The sequence below is a fragment of the Solanum verrucosum genome, unplaced genomic scaffold (genome assembly GCF_900185275.1).
Source record: "Solanum verrucosum unplaced genomic scaffold, falcon-dt-bn FXZP01000261.1, whole genome shotgun sequence".
Lineage (NCBI taxonomy): Eukaryota > Viridiplantae > Streptophyta > Magnoliopsida > Solanales > Solanaceae > Solanum > Solanum verrucosum.
In genome coordinates this window covers 1,635,014-1,650,454 of record NW_026019969.1, presented here as the reverse complement: position 1 = coordinate 1,650,454, position 15,441 = coordinate 1,635,014, and the positions used below count along the sequence as shown (strand labels likewise).

The window sequence follows — 15,441 nt, the reverse complement described above, 5'->3', positions numbered from 1 at the left end:
GGAAATCTGATTACGTAATAACGTGTGTACGGATATTCCTATTTAGCTTTGCATTTTCAGTCTCTTTTTAGTATGATAATATAATTTAAAAAAAATAGAGTACCAATTTAAGAAATAATAATTTTTAATGTATATAATAAAAAAATGTTAAAGTAACAATTAAATAGTCTATTTATTGAAATATGCGCAAAAGAAATTCATTCGATTTTTTATTTGGAAAGTTTCTATAGAGCATCACATCAGAAATTTACAATTCAATTTGTTAATAGTTTTATTTGAAAATTGTATAAACATTTTAAAACGTACAGACATTGATAAAAGAATTCACATAAATTGAGAAATATTGTTTTGGCAACTATAAATTATGAAAGAGATATTTGAAAAAAAAAAAAAAAAAAGTTGATAGGCAAGAGTCTAAAAACCCAAGTAGATAATTCACACATATTTTACTTCATTGGACATGATAACCCACCCCCATTTATAGTTAAACAAAATAATGTCACCAAAATTTATTACGGAGAGAAATCTTGAGTTTGAATTTTTGTATTGATATCACAAATAAATCTTGCTTAAATATGAATTTAATCGAATCTTACTATCAAAATAAGATGAAAACTAAAAAAAAGTTCTTAGTGGGTAGGTAGGACTATCCAAAAATAAACAAACTTGATGCATGAATATGAATGATGCCTAATTGGCTTTTGCTACTTTCCATTTATTACGTGAACAAATAAAAAAGTAAATATAGTGGACTGGTAAATAAAAATAGTTTTTTTTTAAATTAGGAAACACGTAACTATTTTTGTGTAATTAATTTATTTATCAATGTTGGTTATCATTCGCGTACAGCAATTTAAAATTGGAAATAACCTGTATTTTACTTATTTTGGTAATTTAAAATATCGAAAAGAAAAACAGACTATCTCACAAGATGGGAAAGTATATGTAGGATATCATTTTAATTGAATTACGTGAGAAATGAAAATAAATTATTTCAAGTAAATAAAGATATCAAATATTAGGAGTTCTCAAATAAATAAATAGCTTTCTAATGAGGATTATGACACTAATAGTGGGTTGATTCTAATTTTAAGGTATTTAAGTTATGTAGTGTGGAGGTCTACTCGAAAGTTTTTGGTACTTCGATCAGGTCGGAGGACTTTCTTTGTCCTAATTTGGCCAATCACATTTTTCACTTTTTTCAGTTTTCGATGAGTAACTTCTTTTGTTTGAAAGTTATCGATTTAATATATACGATTGTCGTGTATCTCGTGGTGGGGTCCAGCTAGTTCGACTAGTTAGTGAGCAATTTTTGGATAAAGCGGGTGGGGCCCTATGGGCGGGCATCTCCACAAACACAAGCATCGTTCTTCAACAAAAATAGAGAAGCAATAGATTCCAAACACTACAGACTCAAAAGAAGAAGATGAAAAATCATTATTCCTGATGAGATCATAACTTTAAATACAATATTTATTAAATTGAATTTAAATTGTTTGCAAGTCATATCGAATTGTCAAATTTGTTATGTTCATCAAGGCTGAACATCAATACACCTTGTAAAAAACTTTCAAATTTAAAGGTCACCCTTCTCAATCCGAACCAATGGAAAGTACTTATGAATCTATGATCGTAGTAGACTAGTAGGTGTCAAAATATAGCTTAAAAATTATTGGCATATCGAACTTGTTCAAAAATTCAGGAATTGAACATAAAATAACTTTGTATGAGCTGATTTTATGATATTTTAATATTAATTCCATTTAGATGATTAATTTTAGTTTAGACATTTAAAATTTAATACACACATTTTGTCTTCTTCAAGAATCAACTAGTGGATTTTAATATCTAAAGTTAAACATCAATGTTTAAGTAGGACATCCAACAAAGTTTTTGCTTCTTCATTTTTTATTTTTTATTTATAATTCTCCTTATCAAATTAATTACTTAATAAACGTATATATCAACCGATTTGGTGTGTTTCCATTGTTACTTAATTTATTTTTTCAATTATATCATGGTATAATATTTCATAATACTTTTTTATCCTTTACCCTATATTATTTAATTCCAGTCAAACCTCCTACCCTAGAATAATTAATGATATTTTAGTAAATTTATAAATTACAATACAGTACGATACAGTCAAACTAAATAATAAAAATGTTATTAAACAACAACAAACAATACAGTCTAGCCAAACGTTGTATTTATTATATAATACAGTACATTATGATTAATGGGTAACAATGATCCAAACAGAGTGTTAATTACAACATGAGAACAACTCTGCTAATTAACAATAATCTCCTTTCTGTTGCCTTTTTCTGTTTATTGGCTCGTGAGATCTGCAGGCATAACAATAACAATTAACTTTAATTAAAATATTTACAATATAATAATGGGACTGTTCTTGAAAGGTCATTTAAGAAGATGACATTTTCATCTCTCAATTAAGTTTAATATTAAAACTATATATGACATGATTAGATTTATTTAATATATAGTTACAATTAATTTCAGGCAACCTTGATGACTACGCAGCGTCCACGCAATGCTACATCTTGTTTTTACTCTTTTACAGAAGTTTTTCATATATTTTGTTTTTTTATAACTTAAATTTATAATTTTGAAGTTGGAAGTAAAGATTGAAGATGCTTTTATCATTCGAATTATTTCGTTTTATCACTGCTTTTCCTTGAAGTTTGTATTTTAGTGTAGTATTTTCCTTATTTTTAATTTGTTCATCTAATTTTTACTCATTATAACGTTTAAAAAAAGACTTTTAAAATTTTATAATTTCAAATTAAAAACATTTAAATGTACCAAATTATTTTTAAACATCGCTCTTAAACATGTAATATGCCATATAGAAATTAAAATTAAAAGAGTATTTCTTAAAAGGGGAAAATAGCTATATATTTTTCAGTGAATTAAAAAAAAGTCAGACAAACTAATTTAAAAAGATAAAAGAGTACTTCTTTTTGTGATTAATTAATGGAAAAAAGGTCTGAAATATATTCAAACTTTGGCCGAAATTGTTGTAACGATACCAAATTTTGAAAATGACCTTTTATCCTGCACTATTTAATAATGTATTTTAAAAGTATATATATGCCCACATGGACATAAAAAATATTGCATAATTATAAATAGTAATATGTCCACGTGGGACATAAAAAATATTGCATAATTATAAATAGAAATGTAAAAAATAAAACAAACATTAATTATTTTTATATGTATATATATTTGTAAGTGTACAATGATTTGAAATGTAAGATATATTTTAGATTCCTAAAAACTTAAAAAATATTCATATAATTTTATTTTCGCGCTTTTTTGGTCTTGATTATTAATTTTTTATTTCTTTTATCCTCAAGTTTTAAATACATAATTATATGCTCAATAGTAATATATTATTTTTTTTTTTAAAAAAGACTGATGCAATTTGTAGTTAGTCGACCATATCAGATATCAGAAGAAATAGGAAGAACAATTCAAAAAAATGAGAAATAAATAAATAAATAGAAACACTGGCCAAAATTTTCTTTCCTATTTTTCAATTTCATTGCCAATTTAGTCATTTCTCGTCAAAACCACCTAAACCTAGCCGCATTAGTCCTCGTGAAAAATCTCGATTCTCGATACCCATCTCCCTCCTCTGCTCGTCCACTCAACCCAAGAATCCAAACCCAACCCGCGACTCAAGCCATTTTACCTTCGGAATTGAAATGTCCCGATCGAGATTAGGTATCAACGGAGATTGAGATTAGCTTTGTGAACGCCGCCGAGAGGTACCTTCAGTGGCGGCTCAAGCTAATTATTGGCCTAAAGCCAAAAATAAATTGAAGGCCTAAATTTTACTCCCTTCGTCCCATTTTATATGAGGTACTTTGACTCGGTACGGAGTTTAAAAAAGAAAGGAATACTTTTAAAACTTGTGGTCCACAATGAATGATAGAAATTTGTGTGACTGTAAATCATTTCATTAAGGGTAAAATAGATATTTTATAGTTAGATTGTTACTTTATATAAAAATGTGTCATTCTTTTTGGAACTGACTAAAAAGGAAAGTGAGTCATATAAATTGGGACAGAGGGGGAGTAATATTTTTTTTTATAGGTGAGATTTTAATTATTTCTTTCTTTTTAATAAAAAAAGTTTTATTTTTTATGGTCTTAAACTAAAGATATATATATATATATACCAAAATATTTTTAATCTTGTGGTCTTAAACATATTATGTGGAAGTTAAATTTAAAAATTGATCCATAAAAAAGAAACATTCTTTAATGTTTCGAAACAAACTAAAAAAACGACAAATAAATTAAAAAATACAGTATATATATTTTTTGTTAAAAAAGACTTATAATAATTTTATTATTACTAAAAAAAAATAGTCCCTTCAATTTTGGAGGCTAAGGCATATGCCTCATTGTTAAAGGCATTGAGCCACCCTTGGGTACTTTTTACTAACCAGGTATTTGATTACAAAAAGTATAAATAAAAATAATTATCTATTTTCTGTTAAATTGCCGCCCAATTTGTATTTGTTTCCTGTGGCAGTTATCAATCTGTTCTTAAGAATGATTTTTTTTACACTTCTCGACATAAAACAAACTCTTTTCCATTTCAATCTCTCCTTCTTCTTCTCTACTGTTCTGTTCATTCTCTGTGAAGCATGGCTATTACCATGATTATACCCGATGCTTCGGTTTTTTAACAGGCTATTATAGCCATTACTAACTTTGCTGGCCTAACAATGTCTGTAGGATGAAATCGTTCAAGTTTTATTCTATCTTCTGATGGCGGAGTGGGTGGCACAATCTTTATAGTTTTGGATGGAAGACAGATAAATCTGGTTTCAGAGGAGCACGCTTTTTCATGCGAAGATGTTTGATTACATTCCGCTTACTTGTCGATCAAGTTTGAGTATTGAAATTGATCAAATCATGTCTAGGTTTATTGTGCCTTCTAATGATGTTGATAATTGCAGTACTCTCTTCTTTACAGTGAAAGTTGGAGGTATTTTTTCTTTGCGACTTAGCCACATTCTAGTTTTCCTCTTAATTCCATATAATTTGAAAATTATTGTTTCTTAATTTCGATGTTGTATGTTCCTTAGATTATTGTTGAAATCTATTGTTTAAGTTTTTTGTAATTTAATAGTATGATATGATTTCAATGGGTTCAGGTGATGGAACATGAGACGGAAATAGAAGGTCGATCAACTATAATAGGACCTCAGTTTGAATTTTTCATGGGAGGCAACTCATCGCTTAGTTTACGGGTCATGGAATAATATTGGCGAACCGTTTACCTTGTCCATAATAATGTCAGACATGGTAAGTTAAGCCCTAGATACTATGGTTGTATAAGTAGTCCTATTGTGGTTTAGCTTGAATTGAGCGTAGGTTGATAATACATTTTCTATTCTTAACTACTTACTTGCAAATGTACTTTCATAATTTAGAGAAACTCTTTGTTATAGCTTTTTTTTATTTGTTAAAAAAATGTTCTGTGTCCTGTTGTGTTTTAAATAAACTCTTTATTTTTGCAGTTTGCATTATATTGCGAGCTATTGAAGTCAGCTTTGCAGCTGAAAGTTTTTTGAGCCTTAGGAATGTCGACTATTCTCGTTTCTTAACAAGGGTAAGTGTTAACCTCACATCTGAGACGTTTTTTTTTACAAAATTAAGAGAATATCTTACTGTTGATTGCTAAGACTGATAGGTCTATCTGAGAATGTCATGATCGATCTCCTTTTTCCTGGGTAATAACACTAGATAAGTGCAAGTGACATATCTAGATAGGAAGGAAGATGATGTTTGAATGCTCCAGGTATTTTCCTAATTTTATGTACTTCTCCTTTGTTTAGATACATGGGGGATGGGAGTTGAAAAGGAGAGTTAGGTGAAATGAGGTCTCATGAATTCAACTAGCATTTTCTTTTAGGAGGTTGAATGGAGTCTTCATGGAATTCAGTTCAATTGATGTTAAGAGAAAAAAATTGTAGGTCTATCAAAAAAAAATTTGGAGTGCATATATGTAATTTGTGTTGGATCACTTGTTTACAATGATTTGGATCTCGAGACTTAGGACAGTCCTGTGAGACTTTCCATATTAATTTAATTAGAATGTTCATAAATTTAACAGGTACAAAGTGGTAGCAAAAACATATCGTTTCAGACCTCCTAATTACGTCATGGTAACTCTAAAATGAAAACTTCTTATATATCCTTTCACGATCTTGTAAGCTCAAGTAAGCTCTTTGAAACTAAGATCGCTAAGAGAATAAAAAGGAAGACTTAGAGAATTTTGGAAGAAGACTTATATTGCTTGGAAGAATGCTTTACACTTTCTTTCTTGGTTGCTTGCTTGGATGGTGCCTTGCAAATGAGGGGCACCTCTATTTATACTACCTCCTAGGGACTAAAATGTAAGTAATATTTACTTTACAAGTCCCTAAATTATTTATACTTTGGTCCCTCTCTAGAATCTTCTATTAATTCTAGGAAATTCTAAAGTTTTCCAAGAAAATATCTAGTCCCTCTTCTAGAATTCTCTATACATTCTAGAGAATTTTAAGGCTTTCTTGGAAACTATCTAGGACCTTCCATTGCCTTCTAAGTTATTCTAGAGAATTCACTGCCTTCTTGAATAATTTAAAGGGTTCTAGAGTCTTCCGGAAACCTCTCCACAACTCTAGACCCTTCCGCCCCTATTCGGACACAAAATTTCACTGTGATGTGGCGGGACGTGACACTAGTCTGCCCTCTGTCCTTGGTTTTTTATTTCTCCAAGTTAATAATCCTTCTTACTAATTGTTGTTTTTCAATATGTAATTTGCAGTATAATGGCCTATGTTGGAGAACGGAGTCAGTTACGTAGACTCATATTACTGGGCATCGTATAGTTCTCGTACGAATCCGATTTCACTTGGGTATTGGCTACATAGGATATCGGTTTTTGTGAGTGTTTCTTATTTGAATCAGAAAATGGGTCCATGCTGTAAGACTATGCCTGGGTGCAAACATTGAGCAACACAGACAGAATTAATGCTGATACACTTGGAACTATAGAGTAAATAGATAGTTGATAGCAAATATGGAATTGTAAATCGTGAACAAATATGTCTATGTGATGACTACATTTTACTGTAAATTCACAGTCTTTAAGCTAAGTGCTTTGAACAAATATACTCTGTGATTGAGAATTTTGAATAGAATAAACTGATGCTTAATTGTTACTTTTTTTCATGACAGTGATCAGTCCATTACCTACTTAACTTGTGTTTTAATTATCTCTCTAAAGATAATGGTGTAATGAACACACACATAAAATTGAAGCTTGCTAACTTGCAACTTTCTTCATTATTTTGTGAGATTTGAAGATTAAAAATTAATATCAATATGTCATGCCAATGCAACATGATATTCACGGATGAAGAAGGTGAACAGTAGTTTAAAAGAAATCCAAGTTATGTTGAATTCATTCAAAACTATGCTGATTCTTCCTCCTAAATGCTTTTTTTCATAATTTGTATTTCTACCACAAATACTCATTACATAGCATGCAAGGATGGGCTTGGCTTAGTGGATAAGTGGTTCAGGAAATACTCCTAGGTCACGGGTTCAAATCCCTTGGGCAACATTTTCCCCCTATTTTTTAATGCTTTGGAAAATTAAAAGTCCCTTGGGCAACATTTTCCCCCTATTTTTTAATACTTTGGAAAATGAAACTTTTGGGATTAGACCTTTTTCTTCTTTTTCATTATTTTTCCCTTTAATTCCATTTCTTCTATTTAATTTGTTTTTGTTTAAATTTATTAGACACATTCTTTTTATTTTTATTTTTTATTATTTTTATATCTATTATTCATGTTGTTTCAATGTAACTCTTTTTCATATACTAACTTGAAAGTATCTTTTAAATATGATGAAATATATTTAACCTGAAATGTGATAGAAATATAATTTTAAAAAAAAAGAAGATAAATTAGATGTAATTTAATGAAGAAACTTAAATATCGTTAACATCCTTTTAAAAATATTAATTTATAGAATTCATGAAATTTATTTTATATTTTTAATTCTATTTTAGAGTGATAAAAACTAAACTTATTTGATTTATTCGTTATTTGTCTTTTTTACAAATTATGACTAACCTAGTAAATTGAACTATATGAACTAAAAAAATTAACGATGTTATTTATTTATTTTCTGAATATGCATAATAATATTAGTAACTCTATTCTTACACACTTTTAGAGAATCTTGACCATTTTCATAGCAATATGTGATCGAATGGATACTAATTTAAAATTTTTAAAAGGTGAAAACTAAAGTAAAACATAACAAAATAAAAGTATAAAAACACAAGAAATTTTAAGAATGCTCGATGGAGCATTATAAAAGTAGAAAGAATTGATTCATGCCATTTTTTTCAAACCAGCATGAACAGCGTATAGTGTGCATATAAAGTAAATATACGCAAGTTTAGAGTTGATTAAATCAGACTAAAGCTTACATAGAGTGAAACTCTAAAAGTGAGCAAAATGTCCAAATTTCCTATTTGTACACAGCAATAATAAAAATGGAGTGAGCATATATTGTTGTTTACTGTAAATAATAATGGCACAACCAAGAAGAGAATGATGAAAAAATAATTAGTCAAACTGCTGCATAATCTGTAAACTGCTTAAAGAGCACAATGCCATAGGAGAAGTTCTAAGAACCAAAGAAGTGTAAATGAAAAAGAACGCATGAGCGAGCAAGCCTTGAGAAAATAAAAGATCATAGACATGAATTCTGGTAAACAAAGTGACCTATTATCTGTTGATCCTTTGAATTGAGCAAGCATTTGAATCACTGCATCACTAGTCAGCTGACCAGAGAACATTTGCTGGAAGTGCAAGGTTGCTTCTGCTTCAATATCATTAGCATAATAACCATCAGCACCAGAACTCTGACTTGCATGTGCCTGTGAAACTCTTGAAAGTCCACGCTCAACAAATGCAACAAGCTCTGGATGACTTGAACGTACATGAGATATTTGCACGATCCGATTGCAGTATTGTGGCCATTCAATCATACGGTCAACAAACTGCGCCAACACCCTAATACCTAAATAAAACATCTGCATATATATAAAGAAGCCATCAGTAATGCTAAGTTCAAGTATTATTTAGGGTGTGTTTAGAAAGCCACATGAGAATTGAATACTAGCGTAGCTACTTGTTTGTGTGCCTAAGTAATTAATTAGTTGGTTAAATGTGGAATTGTAAGGAGTGAAACAAGCTGGCAATCACATTTTCTAAACAATATTTATTTTTCAAATATGAACTTTTCCTCAAACCTACTCCTACTTTAATGCTCCTAATCCTGCTCATTAGTATAAATATTTGTTGGGAAACGAAACTTTACATCTTAGATCCATTTTAGTCAAAATTTTAATTAGTAATAGGATCTCGTACTAAATGATTCAAATTACAATACTATCTTTTGGATAAGGTATATTCTTTACAATATTAGTCATCCTATAATAATTATTGAATTTATCTTTAACAGAAAAAATGTATTTTTCAAATACCTAGTGATACAACTAATTAATATTTCTTTAGATTCACATACATTTTTCAAATACCTGTTTAGCTAATGAAAAAAAATAATTTAGCATGAATATTTATATTGTTTAAAAAATAATCAAACAATATATCCAATTACAACTTGTATAATCAAACATGATACTGAAATCCTATTATAATTACATTGTGACAAACAAACAAGTATATGCATTTACTAGAATGTGCAATCCAAACAGATAATTACTACTCTAATTATTGTACAACGTAGTAATTACAAAGTGATGTTCCTTAAGAAAAACATGTTATGGCCAATGCAAACCTTTGAATCAGCAGGCTCACGCAATGAATCCAAGACATTTTGCAAAGCAATATCAAGAGTATGATTAGTTAGAAGTTGATTCTTGATAAGAGACCCTGTAAAGGCAATTTTCAACAATAATAAGAACTATAGCTCAAGTAGGAAACCAAAAATAGTTAATGGGGCAAAGTAATTTACACTGGAATTCATGGCACGTGCAGGTTTCTGCCATTTTTTCAATAATTAGTAATAATTTTTTAAAAGATAATTTCATACACAAAATAGAATAAAAGTAGAACTTAAAGCTAGGAGACTTAAAGATAATTTTATCTATATTAGAATTATAGATAAAATTTTAGATAATTGCACTAAGAATATGTTGTAGTTAATTTAATCTTAACCATTCGTTTGTAAATGTTACCCTAAATTTCAAAAGCTGTTAGGTTGGGACCACCATAAGTATGCGTACCTAACATGTTTTAAGTTTTAACTACTAGTACAAAATAGAACAGCCGAAACAGATTTGAAAAGGATCACTATATAAGAACCAATCATATCTATCTTACCCGGTTACCCCCATACCTAAGATTAATAAGGAAGTATGCTAAACCCCTCAAAGTCAATTATGGACAAATTTCAATACACACTAAAAGAAAAATAGCAGTTGAAAATTAGCATCTGAAACCCTTACCTATAAAAACAGCATAAATTTTGAGTAGCCTCTTTGAGAAATGGGCGAACAGTTTGAATTCACGGAACAGCAAAACAATCATGCAACTAAAAATTGCTCGTTCCCTGCAAGTTCTTATCACTTAAGAATTGAACTAAAGTTGATAGAACATCAAGATAAAACAAAACAGTGAAGCAGGCCCTTTTCTTTTCTGAACACCAACATTATGAAACACCAAAAATATGAAGCAATATATCTTCTGCAAATATCAAGTGTGAGATAAGAACGTGCATTTAGGGCAGGAATATTCTCATGTTTAGCTTTGATCATATCAACTAAGGTCTACCGTGAATTTCTCATAGTAAAAAAGGAACGCCCTCTTAACTCAGCGAAACAGCCAGCAGTTATAAAGCTTCAAATTGCTTAGAAATTACAGTAAATTTGCAAAACCTCACCCACAACCAACACAAAAGCAAATCGAAAAGAAGAAAACAAACAAATGGAGAAGAAATGGAAATATATTTAGTCAAACTGCCACAAGATATGTTTAAATCATAAAAGCAAAATGCTGAAAAAGGAAAGTAACACATGATCTGCCTTGTGTAAGTTTTCAGAAAAGAAAAAGATTATCAACATAGATTCCATAAAATTGACCTGTTATCTGTTGATTCTTTAAAGTGAGCAAGCATTCCAATCATTTCATCATTAGTCAGCTGACCAGAGAACAACTGATTGAAATACAAGCTTGCTTCTGCTTGATGTACTTCGTCTACAGCAGGACAATGGCCTGCATGTGCCTGTGAAGTCCTGGCAAGAGCCTGCTCAACGAGCACAACCAAATCTGAAAGCATTTCACGCGGAAGCCATATTTTCACGATAAGGCTGCCGTAATAAGGCCATTCAATCAGTCGGTCAACAAATTGTGCCAGTGCCCCAATACCAAAAACAAACATCTGCAAGAAAAGAAGCCATTAGTTAATGGAAGCTAACGTATTGTCTATAATAAATTAACATGTTATTACTGAGAGCTAACATTTGAAAAAAGACACTCGTGCAATGCATCCAAGACGGCTAGCAAAGCGATCCCAAGCGTATGATCAGTTATGAGATGATTCTTAATAAGTGATCCTGCAAAGTAAATTTCAACTGTAAAAAGAATCATAGCTTAAAGGAAGCAAAAGTAGTTAAAGGGGTGAAGTAATTCAAACTAGAATTCATGCACGCTAATTAATGTGCATAGTTCTAAAAATAGGAGAAGTTGGCCTTAAATCTGGGATCAGGAGTGTGTTGTACATTTATTTACATATTAATTCTTAAGGTAAGAAATGAAAAGTTTAAAGTTGTCATCATGCTGGGCCCTTTTCAATGGAAGAGCAATATCATGCACTTTTTTTAAAGGAGAAACTACCTAATTACACAAACATGCCTATTATATTTACTAATCCGTTCTATAATTTGAAATAATTACATATTGTTTCACTAATTAATAATTTCATCTAGATTTCAAGTCAGATACACCACTCTCTCCTTTTAGCTCGCTCTCATTTTTCTTCTCTCTCCCCCTCGCTCTCGCTCTCTATGCACGGATACATTGATGAATGTATCAGTGCATTTTTTGATACTTGATACATGTATCTATACACGAATAGACTAAATATTTGATACCAGATACATGTGTCTATGCACGGATACAATAAATATTTGATACCAGATATAGTGATGAAACTAACTAGATGCATCAAATTAGTACTGGATACACTTATACATCAAAATTGTGAAATTCATATACGTTCAAAAATACAGATACATAAGGAGAGAGGCAAGTGAGAGACGCAGAGAAGTGAGATAGTTAGTGTATCCTAGATATGCTAATCATGATGAATATAGTGAATCTAAAACAAATTAAATCAAATTTGACTCGTATGTATCTAAGATACATGTATCTCAGTGTGTCAGATAAAAGTGATACGGAAGATAATTCTCTAAACTGATGTGAGTGCACGTCATTAGGACCAAAACTAGTGTGATTTATGTTGTTTGCTCTTTTTTAATCAAATGAAAGTAGATTTCATTCAACAACGCATCTAGAGAATGCAGTTGAATTACAAAAATAGCTAGCTCCTGTACAACTGCAACTCCTGTCTAAAAAATTCAAGGAGCTTGAAAAAACAAGAAACAAAGTGGAGTTGAGATTCCTTCAGAACTCCTCTACTTCCAGATACTCCATAGCCCATGTGACACAAAGTGGAACTATCGATACTGCCAAGTTATTTCTGATGGATTTTCCCAATTCTCTATTACACCTCAGATAACAAGGGCTTCTCTAATTAAGACTACCAGGCAACACCATTGTATTCCAAATAAGCAAAGAAAATATCCCAAACATTTTTTGTTACAGGACAATGCTAAAATAGATGATTAATATTCTCATTCCCTGCCAAACATATGTAACAATGCTAAAATAGAGCAGACTCCTGTACCGCTTTCCCTTAGGTTCTCTTGAATTAGACATGGCCCATGATAGCCAACCAATTGAAGCAGGCTAGTTTTGTGGGTGTTTTGATTTTTCAAATCAATTTCCAAGGCCAAATTACTTCAATTATATTGCTATTTCTAATAAGTTTACCCCAACATTTCCCGTCTGTTAGTTGACTAAGAGTAGCATTGGGACTCCTTGCAATAAAAGAAAAAGATCTGGGAACTCCTCCTCCTTCAGGCTGTTATTTCCTATCCACGTTTTTTTCGTAACCGTATTTCCTATCCTCTTGTCTAACAAAAATAAGTATGCTCCCCATTCCCTATTCTGAAGCAATATCATACAGCGTATTTACATATAATTTAAAAATATATTTGATTTGTTTTTTTGTTAGCCAACAGATCGTATGTCAAGTCAAAGTCAAAGTTGCGAGGAAGTTAAAACAATTCCATTATTTGACCTATACCAATTGCATTTGAAGGGAACAATATCTTGCACTTATAAGTAAATATATATGGTAATGATCTGTCTTGTCGTTATGGATGGTTAGGACCATCGTACCCCTGCGTAAGTCTCCATGGGGTAAGAGTTAGTAAAAATCAGGAAATGGGAGTCAGGTTCTGGCTTGCTGCTAGCGCTTCGTTATAGCGAAGGTCCCCATCTCACGGAGGTTCATGATACGCTCAAATTACACATCTCGATGAAGTATAAAGCAATCGTTGTTCAATTATAGAATCCACAAAAGTTGGGGTCGAATCCCACTGAGAATATTACTCGTAGGCGTAACCATAACAAATAGTCTTTATTTCTAAAACAATGGTTGAAAGTAAAATTTAAGAGATTTCATTGTAGTATTGCTTAGTAACAAAAAACTTAGTTGTTATCAATAAGAATATGAAACTAAGGTTGTGGATTTCCATTTTAGGTTGTAATGTTGATCTAGTTGTTTTTACGAAACTCTAGTTAAGTAATCTCAAGGGTAAAAGGATCAACTTTCTTAGGTACAACTAGAGTCCTTCCGGTCCATCTAGAAGATATCATTCGAAGTCCTCCCGGCACTTGGGCATTACCTTAACAACTGTTAATCTAGGTCGCAAGAAGATTATCATTGTCCGGTCTTAATAACATAGCATTCTAGAACATAAGTGTAATTTCAATAGTGGTAACTGAATAGAAACGTTTTTCATGAAATTATTAACAATAATTGTAAGTGAAAATCAGAACGAATTTATTAACCTACTTAGCTGGCCAGGATTCTTCAAATTAACAAGGAATATGCTACGTATAAATTTGAATACAGTTTAAGAGTAAAAAGAAGGAGAGCAGTTCAAGGTTTAGTATCTGAAGGTCTGACCAAAGAGTACAGCAGACATTTGGAGTTGCCTCACAGGGTACTTGGCAAAAGATTCAGTTAACAGCTTAACAATCATGCAGCGGAAAATTGCTTGTTCCCTGAAAGTTTCAAATATCACCCAAGGAAGAAATTTTAGTGAATCATCACAATAGACCAAAATAGTGGAAGTAGAACTCATTTCATCACTTTTTAACAATAACATAGACAGCTAAAATATGAAAAACATCTTACTTTTCTTCTGCAAACATTTAGTTTCAGACGAGAACATGCATTCAAAGTAGAGAACATTTGCAGACGTAGATTTGATTAAGTCAAAGGTACTAAACTTTACTGGAGAGAAATTTTCTCAGTGAGAAAAAAACCCAAATTCCCTCTTCACACAGCCTATTGTTACTACCATTACTAGTTTAATTGCTACATGTAAATGCTGCATAACCCCCAGTATCAGACAATATTGCATGTGATTGTGGAAGGTGAATCTGTTCAGGCTGCCTGGAAACATTTTGCTAGCTCTTTGGGGGTAGTGGCCAGTCCAGGTGGAATCAGGCAAATTGTAGACTACCAGATCAAAAACAAGATTCACAAACTTCTCCCCCAAATTATGTAACACCTCGCAAGTTCTACTCTAAGGATCCGAACCATTTGTCATAAATATATAAGCTTAGATCAGGTGAAGTCCTACTTGTTCATGTGTGTTAAGGTCCTTACCAAGTGTAGGAAGTATATCATATGTTGTTTAGGGTCATAGGAGACCTCTATAACATTAAGTCGAGTTCATAGTTTCCTATCAGCTAAGTTTCCGCATGAGTTCCTATCATATCTCTCAACAAATAAAGAGTTAGGTGACCCATAAACTATCAAATAAATTAACGGTTTATGATTTCTTTCCAATGCCACCAAGTTTGCATCACTCAGAATTCAGAGTAGAAAGTTATGGTTGTTTTACTTGAACTTGTCCGGACTGGGAAATTCAGCAATGACACCTGTCCACTCGGCGAATCGCCTAATAGGTTGGCGTATCGCCGAATTGACCCAAAGACATTTAAAAATTGTT

The 15,441-nt window shown here is 31.4% G+C and overlaps 1 protein-coding gene across 1 annotated transcript in view; it reads right to left on the bottom strand.

Moving 5' to 3' along the window:
* Window positions 1–387: 387 nt before the first annotated feature.
* Window positions 388–15,441, bottom strand: part of LOC125815840 (bifunctional L-3-cyanoalanine synthase/cysteine synthase 2, mitochondrial) — a 29,144-nt gene continuing 14,090 nt past the window's right edge. The window contains exon 10 of the mRNA XM_049495399.1: window positions 388–401. The gene's annotated coding sequence lies outside the window, so the exon portion shown is untranslated. The remainder of the gene's footprint in view (window positions 402–15,441) is intronic.